General features: G+C 37.9%; 1 long non-coding RNA gene across 1 annotated transcript in view; it reads left to right on the top strand.

Annotated features, from left to right (window-relative positions):
• Positions 1 to 22,133, top strand: part of LOC121369041 — a 65,367-nt gene extending 43,234 nt beyond the window's left edge. Inside the window, exons 2-3 of the long non-coding RNA XR_005957545.1 lie at positions 646 to 729; positions 21,401 to 22,133. This is a non-coding gene — a long non-coding RNA (uncharacterized LOC121369041). The remainder of the gene's footprint in view (positions 1 to 645; positions 730 to 21,400) is intronic.
• The last annotated feature ends 1,904 nt before the right edge of the window (positions 22,134 to 24,037 follow it).

The following is a 24,037-nucleotide window of genomic DNA, read 5'->3' as shown; positions in this document are numbered from 1 at the left end:
CCCTAGTTTTTAAACACTAAGGCATAATTTTCACCTAGACCCTAGTTTTTAAACACTAAGGCATAATTTTCACCTAGACCCTAGTTTTTAAACACTAAGGCATAATTTTTACCTAGACCCTAGTTTTTAAACACTAAGGCATAATTTTCACCTAGACCCTAGTTTCAACCTGTAACACTGGACAATAAGTTTGGTTAATTTACAAACCTGTAACAAATTTGGATACATCATAGTGAAACAAGAGTCTGTGAATTTGAAATACCCTTAAAAGTAGGCTAAAACGCGACTCCATAACCGTTTCAAAAAAAAAAAAAAAAAATACATTTTATGGTATTAAAAACACCAAGATGACCAAAAACACTTCGGTTGTATGGAAATTGATAATCTAAACAATAACATATAAGTAATGTTTGATTTCAGTGATCATAAATGGCTCTAATAGTGAAAAATACGACTTAGTGTTTAAAAATACTAGGGTATGTCCCTTAACAGTGACGTTAGAAGTAAAGAAAGAAAACAGGTTTAGGACTTGGGACACTTGACCATGTATTTACTAGACCCTAACGAACAATGTTCTCCATTAAGTTTATTAATTAACTTAGTAATTATTTCGTGCCATTATGTATGCCCTATTATATATTTCAGCATATTTGGTACAGACGGAATTAAGGGTGGGAGATGGATGATGATTTAAACACCATCTCCAAGACCTAGAAATGGTTTCCAGAAGTAAGTTTCCGTAGATTCCATACGTGACTCTTATAGACAGGCAATTCCGTACAGTTATTTTAAACCGACGTCAACTGGTAAGAATTCTCTAAGGATGTTTGTTTTATTTCTGGAATTTCCTCTGCATGTGTTATAAAACAAACATTGTAATAAGGCCAATTACTGTGCCATTGTGCCGACTAGAACTTCACTTTCCGATATCCGCACTTTGAGCTTAATCTCGGTCGACTGAGAAGTCTGAAGAAAAATCTCTATAGGTAGCAGTGCACCAAATATATATAGACATGTATCTAGACATGATAATATCTTGACAATACATGTTATGATGGCAGGATTACTGTGACCAATAGTCCGTACTGACGTATGCGTTAAATAGACACTAGTAAACGTACGACTGCGAAACGTAAATTTAAAGTTAGTCGCAAATTCCATTTGCCAATAATGCGTATTCGTATACGTAATCCATAATGTGCAAAGTGATTGGTTACACAGACGCATATATACTCGCGTACAGAGAGTCATAAACTGAATCTACTCTGTCGTCTTGCATAGAACGTGATTGTTTCGATAAAAGCGACAGACCCTAGTTTTTAAACATCTAAGCATATCTTTTACTATTACAGCCCTTTTTGGTTCCTGAACTCATATTTTGCTTAGATTTTATTGTTTAGATTATTAATTTCCGTACATCCGAAGTGTTTCTTGTCATCCTGGTGTTTTTAATATCACAAAATGCATTTTTCATATTTTTAAAAACGCATGTGCGTCTGAGAAGTAACTGTTGTAGAGTCGAATTCTAGCCTGTGTTTGAGGGTATTCCACCGTTTCAACGTCAGACACTCTTGTTTCACTCTGTTGTAACTTTATCCAGTTGTGTTACAGGTTTGTAGATTAACTAAACTTGGTGTCCATTTCTACGAGTTGAAACTAGGGTCCGCGACTTTAAGTACTACGGAATACGCAGCGCTTTAGATCTCACTAATACCAGGCTCTTTGTGTGTTCCGAAAACACCAAGATCTTTTTAGTGCACTAATTTTAATAATAGCTGGTAATGAGTTGTACATATTTAGAGATTCATTTCAAGTTATTTTACTCTTATTACAGCTTATGAAATAGTTCGAGGTTAGCACGTTTGTTCTTAATTATTTTGGGCACATCCTTTAACGCGTCAGCTTTCGCGCACTTTAAAGCCCGGCCCCGTTCCACGAAGTGATCTTAGCCGTAAGATTACCTTAAAGGGACCTTCCTGAGTTTGCTGCAATTTGTAAGATGTTATCGACTAACAGAGACTTGTTAACGATTGTAATTAAATATCAAATATATTTTTATGCATAAAATAGAAGTGACTGTATATTAAACGTGTTTCTGATCGTTCTAATATTTGTACTAGGTTAAATTTCAATTTACTTCCTAAAATAAAAAAATTCGTACGTACGAAATTATTTGAAGACAAAATCCAGTTTGGGCTTCTTACAAATATTAACACCACCAGAAACACATGGAATACACACACACTGATATTCTAAACAAGAAAATATATTTAATATGCAAGTTTAATCGTAGAATTATTTTATTATTTGGAAACATCTTACAATGCAACAAACTCAGGAATGTCCCTTTAAGCGCATAGCTACCCTACGCACTTAAGTTGATCTTAGGGCTAAGATCGCTTCGTGGAACGGGTCCCTGTACTGTATACGTATAGACCTACGCACACGTATTACAAATAAATGACATTGACGCCTTACGATTCTGAATCCTGAAAATAGCCTCCTGTTGGCTACCATGATAACATTATAAAGACATTTCTCCCGAGAAATCTTCTACGTAGAAAACGTAAGATTCCACGCAATTCTGTGATACGGAATAGCTTTATCGGAAACTATTTCCAGACGGTTTACTACGTAAAAAGATAAATCTCAAATTGCCAGTGACGTCACGTGTATATACCACAGCGACTACCAGACATAAACAAACTGTCTGTAGCCTCGTTCTAAGTATTTTCACCTGGTATGTGTGTCACAGCTGCGCAACATATGGGCAGGCTAAAAAAAAAAAAAAAAAAACCCACAAAACTCCCACCCATCCGACTGCACTTACGTGAGGAGTGATGCCGCCCTTATAAAGGAGGAAAACACAATAAAGGGAATGGCGTTTCCTTGTCGATCACGTCACGGAACTACTTTCATTGTGTTCCCTTCCCATAATTGTTTGTAGTCTTCACATTTGTTTGTAATCCGCCATACCCTTCTGGGATTGAGGAAATATTTACATACACAATATCTTGAGAGAAATACGAGGATTTGTTTTAGTAATACATATAATAGAATAGACCAGGCCGCACACTGCCATCCACGTTTAGTCATTTCGGTGAACCAGTCTAGGTTACACTGAGGAACATTTTGTGAAATGTAGGTCACGATGATCTAATTTTGTTTGGCACCGTGTCACCATTCTAAGTTAAGTCAGTACTGGCGCGTGTGCAGGGGGAGGATTTAGGGGTCAAACCCCTCTCTGCTGAAGCACATTTTCTTTTTTGTCAATATATTTTCGGGGGGGGGGGGGGGGGGGGGAGAGAGGATGATTCGACCCCACTATAAAGTTCAGTAGCCCCTGTTTAGCTCCTCACCCCCGCTCTAAATTAGCACATACGCGCCTTCAGTATAATAGTACTTGATATCATCATACGACAACATACCAATGTGTTTTGTTATTACATTCTCGTTCCAGCCAGTGCACCACGACTGGTAAATCAAAGGCTGTGGCATGTTATGTACTATCATGTCTGTGGGATGATGCATATAAAAGATGAAACAATTTAGCGGGTTTCCTCTCTGAGACTGTATGTCAAAATTACCAAATATTTGACATCCAATAGCCGATGATTAATAAACAAATGTGATCTAGTGGTGTCGTTGAACAAAACAAACTTTAACTTTATTTTTAGTGATTTGACATGACGTGTTTGGGACGTGGGGAGGGGCAGCCTCTTATTGACAGTTTTTGTATCACGACGATTAAACACTTGACATCCAATAGCCGATGATTAATAGATATCAATATGCTTCAAAGATGTCGTGGTTAGACCGATGGCCTACAGGCTGGTAGGTACTGGGTTCGGATCTCAGTCAAGGCATGGGATTTTTAATCCAGATACCGACTTCAAACCCTGAGTGAGTGCTCCGCAAGGCTCAATGGGTAGGTGTAAACCACTTGCGCCGACCAGTGATCCATAACTGGTTCAACAAAGGCCATGGTTTGTGCGATCCTGCCTGTGGGAAGTGCAAATAAAAGATCCCTTGCTGCTAATCGGAAAGAGTAGCCCATGAAGTGGCGAAAGCGGGTTTCCTCTCAAAATCTGTGTGGTCCTTAACCATATGTCTGACGCCATATAACCGTAAATAAAATGTGTTGAGTGCGTCGTTAAATAAATCATTTCTTTCAAAGATGTCGATAAATAAAACAAACTTATCTTTTGCTATGCACTATCTCACCTAAAGCAAGAACCATACCGACTAACCACACCCCGTTCAATTTTGAGTGTATGGTATAGTAAAAATATGACGTCAGTATCCTTATTTGATTACATGTAATTACATTAGTATGGTAGTTTTCGGGTGATTTCGTCTTTCGACAACTCGTTCTCGGATTTTCAAGCATGCATCGACTTGTTTCACCGATATTGGTTGATACATCAGCGCACAAACGTGTTATTATTTCGCTATCAAAGCACATCGCCTGCTGAATTTACTGCCAATAATTGAATATTATATGAAGGTCACTTCATGAAAGTGATTCGGAGCAACTGTGCTGTGTTGGGGGGGGGGGGGGGGGGGGGGGGGGGGGGGGGGGGGGTTAAAGCGCTCGTTTGATGCGCATTCGGTTCGTGATCGATCCTCGTCGTGCGCCCATTGGGCTATTACTCGTTCCAGCCAGTGCACCACGACAGGTATATGAAAGGCTGTGGTATGTGCTATCCTGTCAGTGGTATGTGCTATCCTGCACGGTCGGTTCGTGATCGATCCTTGTCGGTGCGCCCACTGGGCTATTACTCGTTCCAGCCAGGGCACCACGACAGGTATATGAAAGGCTGTGGTATGTGCTATCCTGTCAGTGGGATGGTGTATCTAAAAGATCCCTTGCTACTAATGGAAACCTGTAGCGGGTTTCCTCTCCAAGACTAAGTCAGAATTACCAAATGTTTGACATCCAATAGCCGATGATTAATAAATTAATGTGCTCTAGTGGTGTCGTTAAACAAAACAAACTTTTCGAAGGCGCAACACCATCATTTGTTATGTCGTTACCTTTTGTGTTGGCCTAATATAGTCCGGTTTAGGATATAGTTGTTTTTGGGGGTTGTTGTACTTAGGAGATAACCATATGGAGTTTTTAGATTTGCGGGTGTTATTGTCTATTTGATCCCGCAAATGTCATTTTTGACTGAAGGCGTTAGATAGACAATAACACCCGCAAATCTAAAAACTCCATATGATTATGTCCATTGTAAACTGAATCGTTTTTCTGCGGAACTAACTGTATATTTAGCATTTCTTGAAAAAAACATACCTGGCTACAATCTAACTGTAGGCCTTTAAATCGTTAATTCGCCTGTTCCAATTGCTACTGACGTCATTTTCTTAAAATCTATTTTTTCGTACGTACGAAATTATTTGAAGACAAAATCCAGTTTGGGCTTCTTACAAATATTAAGACGAGCAGAAACACATTGAATATACAGACACTGATATTCTAAACAAGAAACTATATTTAATACTGAACCTTAATCGTAGATATATTTTATTAGTCGGAAACATCTTAGAATGCAGCAAACTCAGGAACGTCCCTTTAACATTTTGGTTCGGACTTTAGCAGTCACGTAGCTCACTCGACTGTTGTATTTTTTTTTCATAGAATATATTCTGACATAACAATATGTATTAAATTGCATGGAGTAATTACTGGTGGTGTAACCTGAACACTTCGAATATCTTGTCAGGTTGCATTGCAGCAAGCATCTTTCGTCATTCTTGGCAAGCATACATAGTGATGTAAGGTTTATTCTGTATTTCGTGGAGTTCATAGAGTATATTGCGTTCTTGTTTTTTCTCAAAATATTCCATGTTTGAGTTTAAAAGTTTGTTATAAATCATCGGCTATTGGATGTCAAACATTTGGTAATTTTGACATACAGTCTTAGAGAGGAAACCCGCTACATGTTTCCATTAGTAACAAGGGATCTGTTTTATATGCACCACCCCACAGACAGGATAGCACATAACACGACCGTTAAAACTGGAAATAGCCCAATGTGTCCACTGACGGGGATCGATCCCAGATCGACCGCGCATCAAGCGAGCGATGTACCACTCGGCTACGTCCCACCACTCCATGTTTGAGAAACACAACAATAAAACAGCGAGACCGTCAGTTATGTCTTATTACGTAGACAAAAATAAACGTATGAATTGATGCCAACCAGACTGATATATGCACTGGTGGTACTAAACGATAAAACAGATAAAGGTTCTAGTAAACGATAAAATGCACGTGCCAGTTGGCAAACCATCATGTTTCTCTCTCTCCTCGTTCGAAAGGGCAATCACCTTTAGGTTGGACTATACCAATTCAAATCCCATAGGCGACCATGTTAACGTTTGTGTTTAAAAACACTATATGCAATATATCAACCAAACTGTGACCCATAAATATCAGTACTACAACCCCTACCTCAAAGTATTAACTGCAGAAAATGGTACCTTTCATGGCTCATTTTCGGTATAACCAGATGTTTTTACAACAACCCTAGTTTCGCACAACATTTGAGTACTTGTTTTTTACAGGTACTCCATACATGTTCCAAGCACAAGTCTATTTGACACGGTGGTACTACATCAAATAAAATTGCATACATTTTTAGCCCAGATGAAACTAATTTTGTTTACAACCAACACACTCACATTTATAACCAATCACAGGACTTGTGGTGTTAACTTCTCTATCAAAAGTTCGGTGCACCTCGAACTTCGACCCATCCGGAAATTAATTGGTATAGTGCAACCTTTAGGATGATATGTTTTGCAAAAGGTCGATGACTACCATGTTCCAAAGTATTACAGGGAACAAAAATGAGGTACACATTTGTAATATTTTACCTGGCATGTAGGATTCGGATTGTGGAGTTGGATGAACCCATTGTGTCATGCTATGTAAAATATTCCTTGTTGAAGGCCGAACATGGAGCCAGTTAGAGTGGACAGTTAAGGTTCTAATAGGCCAAATCAATTCCTATTGCCGATAATGTTAACGTTAAAGTTCCATTTTTAGGGGTACCCTGCATTTGTTTCAACCTCTGGTGTATACTGCATAACAAATAAAAGTGTATATATTTATTGCCAATAGATAATAGTCTTTACACAAATAATTTGTCACATACCAATCACGACCACAGCTGTTTCCACTCCGTAAATAATTGACGGTACACCTCGAACTTTGACACGGAACTCTCTTCTTTGGTACCATGCATCCTTAAACAAGCATTGTTGCTACTTTTTTCTCTCTTTCTTTTGTAGTGTTTACCGTGCCTATATCCATCTACGGTTCAAACACGCTGTACTGGATACACTGTCCAGCAGTCTGGACTGCCCGTCCAGGACAGAAAACAGAGGTCGGACACAAAATGTCCTATCACTTTCATGTGTTAATTAGTGATCTATTGTCGATAAGCGTGTACTTTTTATGAAATATGTTTATGGTCGTCGTACTAAAATTATGGAAAAAAATTAAACGATAATTTTGACGGTCTCCTAAAGTGAAAATGGAGGCAAACAAGTAGACCAATTCTAATGCCACGACCTAAAGAGAAACATGACATGCCCACCCATAGACCTATTGGGTTAGGTGCTGCTACTCGCATAAAAAAACTAAGTTATACTGCGACTGATTTTCTGATCTCAAGCTGTTTGAAACCTATATGACAATGATGGCCACTTTATAGCCGCTGATTTAACAATAATGCTTAGTGCCACCAAAAATACTTTCCTTTGTCACCGAATGGAGAGATAAAAAAAAGGAACAGATCACATTTAATTTTCTTTAAATATATATTTTTGTGCGAATATTGTACGAATTCTGACGAGCATACACATTACTAATACAAATATAGTTTTGTTAATAGATACATATGTACTTAGCGAATTTTCGCATTTCGAATTTTCCAAAAATGCGCAAATGTAATGACCCATACATGTCTTCATTTTGAGAAAATAGATTTCCGAATGTATGCAATACCCAGTTATATTGTGTGTGTGTGTGTGTGTGTGTGTGTGTGTGTGTGTGTGTGCGTGTGTGTGTGTGTGTGTGTTAGTCTGTGTGTGTCTGTGTGTTGTTTGTGTGTGTGTCCGAGTGTCTGTGTATGTGTGTGTGTGTCCGAGTGTGTGTGTGTGTGTGTTAGTATGTGTGTGTCCGAGTGTGTGTCTGTGTTTGTGTGTGAGTGTGTGTGTGTTGGATGTGTTGCAGGGTGGGCTGGGGTGGGCTACATGCATCTACTTAAATGGAGGGGCGGGATTTAGCTCAGTCGGTTGAGTGCTCGCCTGAGGTGCTTACGTCACAGGATCGAACCACCCTAGTCGTTACATTCAATTGATTGTTTTTTTTCTCGTTCCAAGCAGTGCACCACAACTGGTTAAAGCCCGTGACATGTGCTTTCCTGCCTGTGGGAAAGTGCATATAAAAGATCCCTTGCTACTAATGAAAACATGTAGCGGGTTTCCACTCCAAGACTGTCAGAATTACCAAATGTTTGACACCCAATAGCCGATGATTGATTAATCAATGTGCTCTAGTGGTGTCCTTAAACAAAATAAACTAACTACTAAAATGGACATAATCGTCGGAATCGAGCCATGGTAAAATTAAATATGGCTAAAAGATCATCTGACAGGAGTGAATCATAATTCAGAACTACTGGAAGGTCTCACACCACTGTTTGTTTTGAGAGTCTGGCTGACTGACATCTTGACCCCGGGGCGAACTCTGGTCATCTCTGCTTGGTTAGAGCTAACTGACGGGCTAACTAACCGACGGTGATAACGTTTATTAGCTCCCCGTTACATAATCCAGTTCCTTGGATTCCGAACACGACTGAAAATAAATTATAGCATTTAACAAGCAGATATTTATAAATAGCTTAATCTGTTACGACGATCTGCAAGAATGAATCAAGGATTTTAAGAAGATGGTCCACTGTTTTTAAAACACGAACCCAAATATATTTAGTTATATCTATTCTGTATTTCAAGTTTTACACAAGGTGTGTTCAGACTCTATATACTTCTCTCTGGGGACACCAGAAAGAAGAATGTAACAAAATATATTAATAATACTAAATTTCCTATCCAGTTAATATTTTGTCATTACCTTTACAACTGAAAAAAAACAAAAAAAACATGCATGCATTTTGTATACTTAGAAGGTAAACAACAACAAAAACAACAAAAAGGAAGGAAGGAAATGTTTTATTTAACGACAATTTTATTTACGGTTATATAACGTCAGACATATGGTTACGGATCACGCAGATATTGAGAGAGGAAACCCGCTGTCGCCATTGCATTGGCTACTCTTTTTCGATTAGCAACAAGGGATCTTTTATATGCACCATCCCACAGACAAGGTAGTACATACAACGGCCGTTGTTACGCCAGTCGTGGTGCACTGGCTGGAGCGAGAAATAACCCAATGGGCCCACTGACGGGGATCGATCCCAGACCGACTGCGCATCAAGCGAACGCTGTACCACTGGGGCTACGTCCCGCCATGATGGCAATAAATTCATATACATGTATTTTAATGTAATGTTTAATTATTATTATTATTATTATTATTATTATTATTATTATCGATCGTAGACTGACCGCGCATCAAGTGAACGCTTTACCACTGGGCTACGTCCCGCCCCAAAACAACAACAACAACAACAACAAGAAGTTCTACTGCGTGCATATGGTCAATACAGACGCGGATCCGGGGGGGGGGGGGTGTCGAGGGGGTCTGGACACCCCCCCCCCCCCCCCCGCTCGTGACCAGAGAGTTGATCTTGACAACGGGAATATACTTCAAATCCATCTAAAGCTATCTTCAAATATGAAAATTTCCTATCGAGGGGGGGTCCAGTCTTGAGCCCTGCTAAAATTCCTGGATCCGCCCCTGCAATAGTATGCATGGTCGCAACTGGGACCTAACAAACTGAAAGAAGTGGTGCATGACGGCAGTGCTGGTATGATCTGGTTTGTACTGTGCTGGATATGAACACAGGTGAAAGTAAAATGGCAAAACAATACGGTGTGTCAGGCGCGGATTCTGGGGCTTTTGAGGGCATAGACATGACTTTATTATTATTTTGTTTGAGGTCGGAAAAAACGGGGATGGGGGGGGGGCACGCACTCCACGACGCACCCCACCCCACCCGTTTGGATCCGCGCCTGGCAGTGGCGTGTGGCCTTGAATATTAAAAGGGTTCTGACATACATGCATTTGAAACAAACCAGAGAGTAAATGCTGCACTCTTTCAATGGTGGGTAATACAACCAAATCACCGTGGTCTCTTGATTCTCATAATATTCCAAATTGTCAGAACAGTTACCCTATTACTGTCAGGTCACGTTGTGATTTCTGTTAACCTTACCTTCATTGGGCATCCAAGAAACAAATCCAGAAAATAAACGAATGCTAGTATTTATTAATGAACCCCGAGAAAATGCAGGATTGACACTCAGATTCTAGAGTTACGTTGCTATCTAAGCGTCACATGCAAGCTTATTATGACGTCACAATGCTGTGACCTTTAACCTCGTAATCAGTAAACATATTAGCGGTACATGCATTTTGTATTTACTTTTACATGTAACGTAACTAAAATAAGTACCCGCCCCTTACTCAATCTTCTAAAAGTATCAGATCTATGTACAGTATGAACTACATGTCCAGCTATTCTAGATAACTTTCGATTTGCTCTTTAAATAATTATTAACCATCAAACGATGTTGTACTATTACCATGGCCTAATAATAACAATACAACCTAACAAGTACAATATGTTTTTTGTTCTTCTAAAAGCATAAATTATTTATAACCCGATTATATTCTGTTATTACAGTAGTCATTTAAAGAGTCATACACTTTATTGTTACATCAGTACCGGCCTCGGTGGCGCATTGGTTAAGCTATCGGACTACCGGCTGGTAGGTACAGGGTTCGCAGCCCGTTACCGGCTCCAACCCAGAGCGAGTTCAGTTGTTTAGGTGCAAGGCCACTACACCCTCTTCTCTCTTACTAACCACTAACCAGCTAACAACTAACCCACTATCCTGGACAGATAGCCCAGATAGCTGAGGTGTGTACCCAGGATAGCGTGTTTGAACCTTAATTGGATATAAGCACGAAAATAAGTTGAAATGAACGAATTACACCAGTTATTTAAAAAAAAAAATACAGAAATGATATTTCAAATATAACAAGCCATTATTATTTCTCCAGCCATAAAATACTGCTACACGATATGAACGACCAAGTGCTAGCAATCAGCGCAGTGTGGAAATAACCCGGGGAATTAATAACCACTATATTTATCATCAATATTTTATACTGGTACTTCGAGGATTTTTCTGATGCGCCGCATTAACTCCAGAGTTAAAGAGCTCTTGAAACGTCCACTCCATTTTCCCGCGTAATTACAACACCATACGAACATAACAACGTCCAGAAGAAGATCCGGGCAGTCCGCGCAAGTTCATGACCTCAGAAAACAAAGAGCTCTTCCGCCTCAGTTGACCTCATTACTTGACCTTTTAACATGATTTCTGTCTGCTGAAATTGCATAACATGCCTGGTTTTCAGTCAGTGGGTTACAGTCTAAAAGACAGGTCATGCAGGCGTCAGACAAGGACGTCTTTTTGTACCAAAATAGTTTTTGTTAAATTTGTTTAAAAGTTGCTATAAAACGATTAAAATATTGGGAGAAGGAGTTTTTTTCTTCTTTTCTAAAAACCAGTTATTCACAAAATAAAAATAATTACAACTTGGCTTTGATTATATTAAAATAATAATAATAATAATAATAATAACAATAATAATAATAATAATAATAATAATAATAAATTCTGTCGCAGTCACAAGGCATGAATAAGAAAGTAGGTAAATAAAGAAATAAAAGTAAAAATAAAGGTTGATAGATTGTCCTAAAATTAAAAAGAAATGAGCTTTCGTAGATTGAAAACATTTCATTGTGTATAATATATATATATATATATATATATATATATATATATATATATATATATATATATATATATATATATATATATAAGAATTACGCATCAGTTGTGCAAGTTACGAGACCTTCTTTGGAGTACTAAATACAGTTTTACAATAGTGTTGGCTGTAGCTTCTTTCCAAAAATGCAAACATTTGAAACAAAACAAATGAGTAATTTGAAAAGGAAATGGAAGTAAATAACGAGCTTTATTTCAAAACATGGCAAATCAAAACATTCGTTTTCTTTAAGCTACATCTTTGACTAAGTAGGTTCCGTGCTGCAGCCTTGGAATAACTAAACTGTGTCTTGACTTATCGTACACTGTCTTTACGTTCAAACTATTTTAGCTTCTCGTTTCTCTGGTCTTGTAATCATTTTTTCTATTTACATCCTGAAAGTAGTCCCGGCGCATAGCTGAAAAAAAGGAAAAGAAACAGCGCGGCAAGATATTTTTGGAAATCCCTTTTCAAGAAATGGATCGCTAAGACAGGTGCTGAGTACAGTCAGGGTCGGCTCGGATTTCAAAATGTTTGTGTTCCTGATTCTACTGAGTCTGACGTGTCTGCAAATTACGCAGAATCGCCGTTAAATTACGTCGAAATTAGAGTTTCTTAGTGCAAACATATAACTGCGCATATTATGTGGTTATGTAAGATAATAATAGAAAAGGAACGGTATAAGTGTTTTTCAGTGAAGGTATAATTGGCCAAACTCTGGTAATGTAGGAACAAATAAGGGCGTAACTACAATATTAGCACAAATAGAATAGAGTAGAACAGAATAGAATAAAAGAATAGAATAGAATAATAGAACAGAATAGAATAGAATAGAACAGAATAGAAGAATAGAATAGAATAGAACAGAACAGAAGAATAGAATAGAATGGAAGAATATAATAGAATATAATAGAACAGAATAGAAGAATAGAATAGAATATAGGAATAGAATATAACAGAATAGAATAGAATAATATAGAACAGAATAATAGAATAGAATAGAATGGAAGACTACAATATAACAGAACAGAACAGAACAGAATACTAGAATAGAATGGAAGAAAATGATATAACAGAATAGAACATAATAGAAGAACAGAATAGAATAGAATATAATATAACAGAATAGAAGAATATAATATAACAGAATAGAAGAATATAATATAACAGAATAAAAGAATATAATATAACAGAATAGAAGAATATAATATAATAGAACAGAACAGAACAGAATAGAATAGAAGAATAGAATAGAATAGAATGGAAGAATATAACATAACAGAATAGATAAGAAAAAAAGAACAGAACAGAATACTAGAATAGAATAGAATGAAAGAATAGAATACAATAGAATAGAAAAGAATAGAACAGAACAGAACAGATTAGAATATAATTATCAAAAAGTGGCTTACAACTTTTAGAAATGGCAAGTTATATTGTATAATTTTCCCATTGTCATAAAATGGTTGCATAATAGCTATGTATTTAACCATCAAGATGCTATGATTTCATTTTCGGACAGTGTCTTTTTTGGAAGTATGTCTGTTTTTGAAACTCTTCCCCCCCCCCCCCCCCCCCAAGCCCCCACAACGGTTTAACAGACCAACAAAATCGCTTAGCTAAACAGTTCAACATCGTATACACAAAAAAACACAAAAAAAAACCCAAAACCCCCAATCCACATTGTTATTAACTTCGATGCGCCACTGTACTATAATAAATATATATTAATAAGACCTTGACTTCATTGTGATAGTGCCAATAAGCTGTTAACTCGGACAATGATATATATTTATAACATGCCACACCAAATACACGGCTGTCTAACTTATCGTCAGTGAAATCGCCGATTCGACAAATGTCCATCAACGTCCTCAGACATTCTATTAAATGTCCATGAAACATCATATGAATGTGTGAAAATAAAATTTGTGACAATGAGATATTGAGATTTCTTTATCGAGTGTTTGATACTATCTGTTGTTATAGGTTATTTATTTTCCAATAATTGTGACCTTGCAGTAAATGGGTCACGTTAAAATGACTACATTGCAAAAAGAATAAATAGTGTAACACTGTGACCGAGCATTGACTCTAGGGGTGCCACAATAGCATTGATAGGAAAACAAATCGACATTTATTTAATTTATTCTAACATGTTATTTTTTTATGTATTCATGTAAGTTTATTTTGTTTAACGACACCACTAGAGCAAATCGACTATTGGATGTCAAACATTTGGCGATTTTTACATATAATCGTAGAGAGGAAACCCGCTAACCTTTTCCATTAGTAGCAAGGGATCTTTTATATGTACTTTCCCACAGACAGGATAGCACATACCACGGCCTTTGATATACCAGTCGACGGGGATCGATCCCAAACCGACCGCGCATAAGGCGAGGGCTTTACCACCGGGCTACGTCCCACCCTAAGGCCATAGTATGTACTATCCTGTCTGTGGGATGGTGAGTATAAAAGATCCCTTGCTGCTAATCGAAAAGAGTAGCCCATGAAGTGGCGACAGCGGGTTTCCTCTCTCAATATCGGTGTGGTCCTTAACAATATGTCTGACGCCATATAACCGTAAATAAAATGTGTTGAGTGCGTCGTTAAATAAAACATTTCCTTCCTTTCGTGAATTTGAATCTTTCACATCAGCTTACATTGTATTTGATAATAGCTCTAAAATATTTCTACCGACGTTGATCGTCATTAAATATATTCTGTTATTTGACTCCCAATCATAGGCGTACGGGCTCCCATTTTTGTAGGGGGTATGCAGGGTTTTGCCTGAATTAAAGGAAAATGTCCGAATCTGGATAACAGCATTTATTAATTAATAGCATTTCTACCAAACAGTTGCAAAGGAATCAAAACGCATTTTTACATGGATTACAACTAATGTCGTGGATAGAATGATGGAAATACATGGTGGAAAGGTCCCAATTTCTGAATTAGCTCCAACTTTGGAGGGGGAGAGCAAGTACCCCCTGCCTCCCCCACCCCTTGTCTCGTAAGCTTATGCTCCCAATAGCTCAAGTAGTTTTCGTGCTGGGGTGTTGATAAATATATTCATTCCTTTCTTCCGCCATGAAGATCTGTTCAGAACAGGCGTGCTTGAATGTTTGATAGACGTAGCTCAATTATGTGTCAGTTGCTTTGGTTCACTGTATTCACTTTCGCTTACCACTAAAACTCAAGACCTTTCTACAATAATCTTTTCACTGACCGGTCTGCCAGTCCATTGCTAGTAACGAGTTAAGTGAGAGGCTGCACAAAGGAGGATTCCTGTGCCATCTGTTCCTACCGATAATCTGTCTATTTCCGGTTGACACGACCAGCAAAGAATTCAAAAACATAAAAAGCCCACCCAGCAGTTAATTTTAGATTGATTGATACTATTCGCGGCTTTTGCTGAGATCTTCTTCTCGCAAATACCTGTGAATAGTAGCGCCACTTGGCAGAGGTATTTATTTTCAATAGAAGAGTTTCCGTGATGACTAACGATGTGACTGTCAGTCTTGCCGTATAAATCTGAGCGACAAAACCGTTACCACAATATGAAAGGGCGGGACGTAGCCCAGTGGTAAAGCGCCCGCTTGGTGCGCTGTCGGTCTGGGATCGATCCCCGTCGGTGGGCCTATTGGGCTATTTCTCGTTCCAGCCAGTGCACCAGACTGGTATATCAATGACCGTGGTGTGTGCTATCCTGTCTGTGGGATGGTGCATATAAAAGATCTCTTGCTGCTAATGAAAAAATGTAGCGGGTTTCCTCTCTAAGACTATATGTCAAAATTACCACGTTTAACATCCACTAGCTGATGATTAATACACCAATGTACTCTAGTGCTGTCGTTAAACAAAAACTTTAAACAATGTATAAGAAATCTCATATTTGAACAGAGCTGAGTCAAGACATTGGGGGACTCATAGGAGTGTCCTAGGGATCCCATGAACAGCACCGATCGCGTGAGATGCTCTTTTTGTGACTCTTTTTGAGGGGGATGGGGTGTGTGTGTGTGTCTAAATTCATCATTCACAGTATACAAAACACTAAATTGTCCACGAATTACCATAGTTTGACACCCAATAGCCGATGTATTTTTCGTGCTGGGGTGTCGTTAAACATTCTTTCATTCATTCATTCTAAATTGAATTCTGTCACACACCCCTACCCTTTACAAAATCCTGGATCCGCTCCTGCAAAGGATGTTTTATCCAGCTGTTGATTTCGACCATGTTTTGTCTGTGGGTGGACTGCCACTCCCTAGCACGAGACGTCCTTCCTAAAGCGTCTACAGGAGGACTGCCACTCCCAGTTGGTAATATTGGCCAGTGCATAATATTAATAATAATAATAATAATAAATAATAATTAAACATTAAATTAAAATAACATGTATATGAATTTATTGCCATCATCTTCATTGCCATCATAGTAGTAATCATTATCCGTCTGGTGTTTTGTTTTTGGTGGGTTTGCTTTTTGTTTTGTTTTTATTTGGTGTTTTTTGGTGTGTGTGTGTGTGTGTTGTGGTGGTGGTGGGGGGGGGGGGGGGGTAGGGAAGGTCGTGTGCATCACTCACGTTACAGCTTATTGTTAGATAGATGTGAAAGGAATAGTGTGTCTGTCTGAACCAGGGGTTACTATTAGGCATGTATGACTTTATTCCTGTCACTTGGTAATACTCAAACGCTGCAGACACCTTAGTAAACTCACCTTTACAGGTACTCTTCCGTAACTACATTTCATTTCAACGTATTTTCGTACTTATATCCAATTAAGATTCACGCACGCTGTTCTGGGCACATATCTCAGCTATCTGGGCTGTCTGTCCAGGACAGTGGGTTAGTTGTTAGTGATTAGTGAGTCGTTAAAACCTGGCTGCGAACCCTGTACCGACCAGCCTTGTGTCCGATGGCTTAACCACGATGCCACCTAGGCCGGTTCGTAAATACAGGTAAATATGAAAAGATCAAATTGTAAGCATTTTTTGAAGGGATCTAACTGATCATATGGCGTCTGTAACAAAAATAATTGTATACAATTATTGCACTGTTTGTAATGTTTTAAAAATAATATTTATTTATTTATTTATTTATTTAATTATTTTATTTATTTATTTATTTATTTATTTATATAAATATGAATGAAAAATTAATGGTGGATAATCTTAAACACGATAAAGGCGTGCTAGACGTACGAGTGCCCATTATTAATTTTCCAATCATATGGGTTTCATTTTGAATTGTACAAATAAAAGATCTCTTGAATCAGACGGAGTATCTTATGTGGAGACAGGGATACATTTTCTAATTCTCTCGACGAATGAATGAAATGAATGTTTAACGACACCCCAGCACGAAAAATACATCGGCTATTAGGTGTCAAACTATGGTAAATTCTCTCGACGAAGTGCCACCACAACAATATACAGTGAAACCTCTCAAAACCGGACACTTTGTAAACCAAAGTTCCCACAAAACCGGACGTTTTTCATGGTCCCTTTTTAAATAGCTGTACAAAAGAACCTCTCTAAACCGAATACCTCTTATAACCGGACATTTTACTTGTTCTGAGGGTGCCCGGTTTACAGGAGTTTTACTGCACATGTATTTAATGTCTAGTAATTTGTGACTTTAAAATACGCTCGAGTATCGTTCAACAACGGTTATTGCTCCTCCCCTTACCCCTTCATTATTCTCGAAAGCTATCAGACAGCTATTTGGCGGTATACAAGACGACATTCAAACAAACTGATCCGGAATCAAATAAACAGAAACATCCTACAACTCACACTTGACTCTAATAACCTTTAGGGGTCAATCGCACACTTACGTAGACCTAAATAAAGAGACGGGGGCCCTTCCCAGCCAGCCTGTTTTTTTTACAAGATGATCCCCGTGTTCACAAGTCAATACAATGCTGTTGTGTTGTCCCCTTTTTCCCCCCTCCAAGTACGTGAGGGTCAGATATAGGCCACGGTTTCCCGCCAGAATTTGAAGGAAATTACGACGGAAATACAACGGAACTACTTTCAAGGGGTCGTGAACCTCATATCCTCACAATTTCAATCAATGAAACGTTTGCACGTGGAACGTCTGTTTAAATTTGAAGACCGTTCACTCTTTCACGGTTTAGCCACAACACATCAAAGGATTTAAATTTTCGTCGGGGTCAAGCGATTTCATCCATTGGTAGCTAGGCCTATGCTATTGGTGAAACGACAGGATGAATTTTATATTGAATACTAGTATAATGCATCACATATATATATATATATATATATATATATATATATATATATATATATATATATATATATATATATATATATATATATATTTGTTTTTTTTTTTTCACACACATTTTAAAAACCAAATGAAAACTAGAAAGGAAAAGAAAGTCACAGTGCAATTTGAAAACAGAACAATTATATTTTAGCTTAGGCCTACACCATTTTTCTTTGCACTTCTAAGATAAACTATAATCTTTACAGGGGCACCCCCACCCCCACCCCCACGAGCTAAAACATGTTTTTAGACTACAATGGAGGTAGGGGGTGTCCTCTCTTTCTCTCGACAAAATATCGAAATAACTATTTGAGACAGACGGCAAATAGTCGTATTTTAATATGTGCTGGGGTGTCGTTAAACAGATATCACTGGCGTAGGAAAGGGGTGGGGGGTGGGGTGGGTGGAGGGCATGTTGCTCCCCATGTTTTAGCAGCAGTGATGTTTTTATATATTTATTTATTTTATGTATGTATGTATGTATATGTATATATGTATATATATATATATATATATATATATATATATATATATATGATGTATGTATGTGTGTGTGTGTGTGTGTGTGTGTGTGTGTGTGTGTGTGTGTGTGTGTGTGTTTGCCCCACCCCCACCTATCCAACGTTTTGGCACCTTCCTACGCCCGTGAATATGTCCCTGTATACCGAGTCGTTCTTAATCCAGTTCCCGTTATACCAACCTCTAACGAACCTCCCTACTAATACCATATAATTATTTACTGACATTTTCTTAATGCATGTACATGTACTGCCTTTAGCATGACTAACTGATGATCATACGCTGATGACGTACAACTGACACATTATACCGCTGAACTGACCTTAGTTTCTGAGATATATGGCTTTAAAAAAAACAATCCAGCTACTACAAGCTAAAGTTCAAAGTTAAAGTTTGCTACATTTTTCCATTAATAAGAAGGGATCTTTTATAAGCTCCATCTCACAGAAATGATAGCACTGCCGCGGTCTTTGATATACATGTACCAGTCGTGGTGCACTGACTGGAACGAGAAGTAACCCAATGGGTCCACCGACGGGGATCGATCCCAAACTGGCACACATTTAATTAGTAGCAAATATACAGGAGGACTAGCTGAAACAATATCCCCATCGACGGGGATCGATCGTAGACCGACCGCGCATCAAGCGAGCGCTTTACCACTGGGCATGTATCGAAATAACCATTTAAGACAGCAAAATTGTCTTTTAAAATGTGCTGGGGTATCGCTAAACAGATATGATCCTGTTACAAGATAGTGAAGTTAAGAGTCTGTGAAGTTGAAACGGTAAAATACCGTTAAAAATAGACTAAAACTCGACTCCATAAATGTTACTTCTCAGACGCACGTGCGTTTTTAAAAATATAAAAAATACATTGTGTGGTATTAGAAACACCAGGATGACTACGAGTCAGAATTACCAAATGTTTGACATCCAATAGCCGATGATTAATTAATCGATGTGCTCCAATGGCGTCGTTAGACAAAATAAACTAAGTATATAGCTTTAAAGAAAATGATTTTAAGCCACTGCAAGCACAAGGACGATCAAAAATACATATACATGTATGCTAAAATCTTGAACAACATATTTAACTGATTGTGTATAACTGGATGTATTCTGGTAGGCAATTAATAACTCCAAAATTGTATACACGGGTTAGAGTTATTGGCTGTTTAAAGGGACATTCCTGAGTTTGCTGCATTGTAAGATGTTTCCGACTAATAAAATATTTCTACGATTATACTTACATATTAAATATATTTTCTTGTTTAGAATATCAGTGTCTGTATATTCAATGTGTTTCTGGTCGTCTTAATATTTGTAAGAAGCCCAAACTGGATAAAATTTACGCTAGTACATATATTAGAACGATCAGAAACACGTTTAATATACATCCACTAATATTTTATGCAGAAAAATATATTTGATATGTAATTACAATCGTTAAAAAGTCTCTCTTAGACGATAACATCTTAAAAATTAAAGCAAACTCTGGAATGTTCCTTTAATACCAACGTCACACGTGCGATAGCAATAACATCTGAAAATTGGGTGATGCGTTTTTAGTGGAGCTCAGTACTAGTATATATTACTCGTTTACTATTGAAAGCAAAGCAGAAAAACTGCGTTGATGCAATATACGACCTGTGTCGCAATTTTTCTAATATTGAACTAAATAAACCAGAAAGCGTCCAGGTAATAAAACGTGTATGAAGTTGATTGGTAATTTTCATTTTAAGTTATTTTCGTGCTTATATGGAATTAAGGTTCAAACACGCTGTCCTGGGCACACACATCAGCTATCTTGGCTGTCTATCCAGGGCAGTGATTTAGTTGTTAGTGGTTTGTGGTTTGTGAGAGATAAGAGGGTGCAGTGGTCTTACACCTACCCATTGAGTCATTAAAACTCGCTCTGGGTGGGAGCCGGCACCGGACAGCGAACCCTGTACCTACCAGCCTTATGTCCGATGGTTTAACCATGACACCACCGAGGCCGGTGATTGGTTATTACATCCAACAAAAAAAAAGAAGAAAAAAAAAAAGGAAAGAAGTAATAATGAAAGGAGATAGTAGGACAACGTGTAAGATATACATGGCTTTTTAAATACATCAACTGAGAAACAGACCTCACCGTGAAAAAAAATCCCGAACAAATTATATCATGGGGAACTATTTAAGATAACATATTGAGGACGTACTGGGTTTTTTTTTAAGTAACATAATAAGGGGAGCTGAAGCATATTCTCCTTAACTAGTCTTGGGAGTCACTGGGAGCCAGAGTGAGAGCTCCCCTTAAACAGCGTGGTCTGGATAAATATTTGTACAAGGGAGTGAGATGGGTGGGGGTGTCGAAGTCGAACCCCCCTCCCTTGCTCAAGCAAATTTTCTCATTTTTTTTCAAAATATATTTCCAGAGGAAGCATGACTCGAGCCCCTCTATAAACTTAAACTTCGACACCCGCACTACACCCCCCCTCCCCTGCCAAAATTCCTTCATATGCGACTGGTATTATATTATTATTTTTTTTTTTTTTTTTTAGATTGTTGAGATTGAACAGTGCGTACAAAACGCAAACTGACGGACAAAAAGCATTGACCCTCGTGGAATTTCAATCTTCCGATGAGTTATCGCGAGAGAATGAACGGTCTTCAAATCCAAACTGACGTTCCACGTGCGAAACATTCAACCTGGGTGCCACTGTATTCAGATGCAAATTTGACAAGTAAAGCCACGCAGCGTAAAAGAAAACAAATCGCACTTAAAATAATTAGCGTTGTACTCCACCTATTAATGGAAATCAGTGGTTCAAAACAAAGTTTAAAAGTCTGGGTGCAGTTAACCAGAAGGTTCACGAACTCTAAATTTAACTCTGTAATTTAAGAAACCTTTTAATAGAGTTTCCGTATATAAATTATATTATTGATGATACAATGTTTATTTTAAGTGTTCTGAATATCTCGTGGTATACAAAATAACACGTTATTAAAAAACCCGATTATTTTAAATGCAGTATTGTGTGATTGTTGAATATTTTTCTTTGATATTTTTTTCATTCCAACACAAGTTCACAATCATCAGCATTGTGGTCGGATTTATCAAAACAACGTCAATGAAATATCGAGTCGAAGTTTGTTTTGTTTAACAACATCACTATAGCACCATTTTATTAATTAATCATTGGATATTAGAAACCTGGTAGTTATTCCATTGGCAGCGAGGAATGATTGATGTGCACTTTCCCCACAGATAAGACAATACATACAATGGTCTTTGACATACAAACCGAAGAACAAAAACCCCAACACCCCCCCCCCCCCCCCCAAAAAAACCCCCCCACAAAAAAAACACAAAACAAAAACAAAACAACAACCAAGAAACAAAAACAAAAAGACAAAACAACCCTGTAACAAAAACAAAACAAAAAACCAGCAACAAAGAAACATATAAACCCATTACATATCTAATGTCTATATTACCAGGTCCATACATGGAAGGGGTCAAGGAGACACCTATATTCCTGAAAAAAGATGTGAATTTAAGTCGCCTTTATAGTTTAAAGGTGTGCAAGAATAAAATCCATTACCGTTTCGCCGATTCTTTTTGTAAAGCCACCCCGCTTACTCCAGGTTAGATACGGCCCTAGATTACTTAAAGGGCATTCATGCGTTTGCTGCACTTTTTAAGATGCTATCGACTAACGGAGACTTTTTAACGATTGTAATTACATATCAAATATGTTTTTTTCTGCATACAATATTAGTGGCTGTATATTAAACGTGTTTCTGATCATTCTAATATTTGTATTAGGTTAAATTTCATCTTATTTCCTAAAATATTGTTTTTTCGTACGTACAAAATTATTTGAAGACAAAATCCAGTTTGGGCTTCTTAGAAATATTAAAACACATTGAATAGACAGACACTGATATTCTAAAGAAGAAACTATATTTAATATGTAAGCTTAATCGTAGAAATTTTCATTAGTCGGAAACATCTTATAATGCAGCAAACTCAGGAATGTCCGTTTAATAGTACCATTAGGCATAAACAATAAAATGTATCATAGCATTTGTGGGCATTATTTGGTTAACTACATAATGACACCTTCTGTTTTTAATTAAGTCCAGTGCGCTCGCCGGACGCCATAGTATTAATGGGTTAGCGTCGTGCGGTCAGTATTTGGACGTTTGACATCAATGTCCTCGCGGCCCACCGTTTAGTGGACCGCGGACAATGGACAGTTGGCACGCCATTCCATCCCGGTGTCCCCGCTGGACTTTTTGAACTCTTTATTTTGGACACCGCCTGTCAGATGGCGCGGAAAGACGTTCATTAGAAACGCGATTGCGTGGTTTTCTACGTCACTAGGGGATGATCCTACTAACCGGAACTTTTCGTTTGTGAGGTCATGACCTCAGTAACCGGTCATCTGATCAGACAGCCTCGTGTGATTGGTTTCAGTTGTGACAGCCTTCATTATTGGGCTGTCAGGTCATTTGCATAGAGTTTTAATAATGGTGTTACGATCCGGTTTAAAAGTGCACATGGTCCTACTAAACCCACTTTTCCCTTTTAATAAATGTTTTTTCTTTTTTTTAAATTCTTTTTTGTTTTTTGTTTTACGCAGAAATTAGGATTAATAAATAATATTTTGTGAGTCATGAATATCAAGGGCAAACCCAGATTTTTCTTGGCAAAGGGAAGAACACATAAACTGGTACTTTGTCGAGGTCTCATAGATATTATATGAAGGGGCCAGGGGAATAACCTATGATGTCCAAACAGATAGTCAGTATTATAAACCGCGCGTACGCCAAGGTCACAATAAAATAATATCCTATAATTATGGCAGGTCATTAATAGCTGTTAGTAAATCATCACGGGCGTAGGAAGGTGCCAAAACGTGGGAATGGAGAGAGAGAGAGGGGGGGGGGGGCACACACACATACATATATAAATACGTGTATAATTTAAATATATAAAAACAATCGCTGCTGCTACAAAGTGCCCCCTTGCCCCTCCCCCCCCCCTTCTTACGCCAGTGATCATGCTTGCTTAGCTATAAATACTCCACGATTACAGAGTTGTAAACGTTAAAAGAAATTTCAAAATTCAAATTACCAAAAGTGTGACATAACAGTTTATTCCCTTGGATCCTTAATATATATCAGGGAAA

Source organism: Gigantopelta aegis, chromosome 3 (assembly GCF_016097555.1).
Source record: "Gigantopelta aegis isolate Gae_Host chromosome 3, Gae_host_genome, whole genome shotgun sequence".
Classification (NCBI taxonomy): domain Eukaryota; kingdom Metazoa; phylum Mollusca; class Gastropoda; order Neomphalida; family Peltospiridae; genus Gigantopelta; species Gigantopelta aegis.
This window is presented reverse-complemented; position numbering and strand designations above follow the sequence as displayed.